At 38.9% G+C, this 2369-nt stretch overlaps 1 non-coding gene across 1 annotated transcript; it reads left to right on the top strand.

Moving 5' to 3' along the window:
- The first annotated feature begins 1939 nt into the window (after positions 1 to 1939).
- Positions 1940 to 2042, top strand: LOC123286181 (U6 spliceosomal RNA). The gene has a single exon (XR_006528453.1). It is a non-coding gene; the product is annotated as a U6 spliceosomal RNA (small nuclear RNA).
- Positions 2043 to 2369: the final 327 nt, after the last annotated feature.

The raw sequence follows: 2369 nt of genomic DNA, 5'->3' as shown, positions 1-2369 counted from the left end.
GAGAAAAAAGAACAAAGCTGGAGGCATTACAATCTCTGACTTCAAAATATATTACAAAGCTATAGTAATCAAAACAGCATGGTACCGGCACAAAAACAGACACACAGATCAATGGAACAGAATTGAAAGCCCAGAAATAAAACCACACTTCTATGGGCAGCTAATCTTTGACAAAGATGCCAAGAACATACAGTGGAGAAAGGAAGGTCTCTTCAATAAATGGTGTTGGGAAAACTACACAGCCACGTGCAAAAGAATGAAACAAGACCACTATCTTACACCGTACACAAAATTAACTCAAAATGAATTCAAGACTAGACTGTAAGACCTGAAACCATAAAACTCCTAGAAAAAAATATACGCAGTACACGGTTTGACATCGGTCTTAGAAGCATCTTTTCAAATATCATGTCTACTCAGGCCAGGGAAACAAAAGAAAAAATAAACCAATGGGACTCCATCAGACTAAAGAGCTTCTGCAAGGCATAGGAAACCAGAAACAAAATTAAGAGACAGCCCACCAACTGGGAGAAAATATTTGCAAACTATATATCCAACAAGGGATTAATCTCCAAAATATATAAAGAACTCACACAACTCAACAAACAAACAATCTGATCAAAAAATGGGCAAAGGATATGAATAGACATTTTTCTAAAGAAGATATACAGATGGCCAGTAGGCACATGAAAAGATGTTCAACATCACTAATCATTAGGGAAATGCAAATCAAAACTACGAGACATCCCCTCACACCCATTAGAATGACTATAATTACCAAGACAAAAAATAGCAAATGTTGGAGAGGGTGTGGAGAAAAGAGAACCCTCATGCACTGCTGGTGGGAATGCAAACTGGTGCACCCACTGTGGAAAACAGTATGGAGATTTCTCAAAAGATGAGAAACAGAAATACCATTTGACCCAGCCATCCCACTACTGGGTATTTATCCAAAGAACATGAAATCAACAATTCAAAGAGACTTACGCACACCTATGTTCATTGAAGCGTTATTCACAATAGCCAAGATGTCGAAACAACCCAAGTGTCCATTGGTGGATGACTGGATGAAGAAGATGTGGTATATATATATATACAATGGAATACTACTCAGCCACAAAAAAGACAAAATCGTCCCATTCACAACCACATGGGTGAACCTTGAGGGCATCATGTTAAGCGAAATAAGGCAGACAGAGAAAGACAAACACCATGTGATTTCACTCATATGTGGAATAAAACCAAACTTAAGGACGAAGAGAATAAATTAGTGGCTAGTAGGGGAAGGGAGGTGGAGGGTGGGCACAAGGGGTGAGGGGACATATTTATATGGTGTATGACAAACAATAACGTACAACTGAAATCTCACTATGTTATAAGCTATTATGACCACAATAAAAAAATTAATGAGAAAAAAAGAAACAAATAAGGAAAGTCTAAGAAACTGTCACAGACCAGAAGAAGCCAAGGAGACATGACACCTAAGTATAATGTGGTGTCCTGGATGGCCTCCTAGAACAGGAAATGGATATTAGGGGAAAACTAGTGAAGTTGGAATACGCTGTGGAGTTTGGTTAACGGTAGCATGCCAATGCTGGTTCCTTAGTAGTGAAAAGTGGACCCCACTAACGTGAGATTTTAACAACGGGGGGTACTGGGTGAAGGGTACACAAGCACACTTTTACCAACCTTGCAACTTTTCTATCAGTCTAAAACTATTCGGAAGTAAAAGCTTTATTTTTTTAATAAAGGCGAGTACAGAGCAGTAAATATTAACGCCATCATATACGCAAAGACGCACACACGTAATACGTATTTGCTTATATACGCCCAGTATGTCTCAGAAAGTGTCCTCTAGAAACCGTGACCCCAGAGCCCTGAAGGATAGGCAAAACACTGCATCCCCCTTCCTACCTTTGGAATGTTGAATACAGGTGGCTTGTTCCCTTCAGCACATGGACCAAAATTGGAACAGTACAAAGAATATCAGTGTGGCTCCTGCACAAGGATGACAGGAAATTTGTAAAGCACTCTATATTTTATAGTGTTTAGTAACTATAGAGTTTCAATTTTGGACGATGAAAAAGTCGTAGAGCTCTGTCGCACAACAATGTGAACACAGGCGGCCCGCCATATCCGAGGGTTCTGCATCTACAGATTCAACCAACCCAGACGGAAAGGCCTAGAATGTACAGACTTTTTTTCTTGTCGTTATTCCCTAAATGATACAGCATAACAACTATTTCCATAGCATTTACATTTTATTAGGTATAATAAGTAATCTAGAGATGATTTAAAGTACACAGGAGGATTGCATAGGTTATATGTAAATGCTACTCTATTTTATATAAAGGACTTGAGCATCCTCA

This window comes from Equus asinus, chromosome 5 (assembly GCF_041296235.1).
Source record: "Equus asinus isolate D_3611 breed Donkey chromosome 5, EquAss-T2T_v2, whole genome shotgun sequence".
NCBI lineage: Eukaryota > Metazoa > Chordata > Mammalia > Perissodactyla > Equidae > Equus > Equus asinus.
This window is presented reverse-complemented; position numbering and strand designations above follow the sequence as displayed.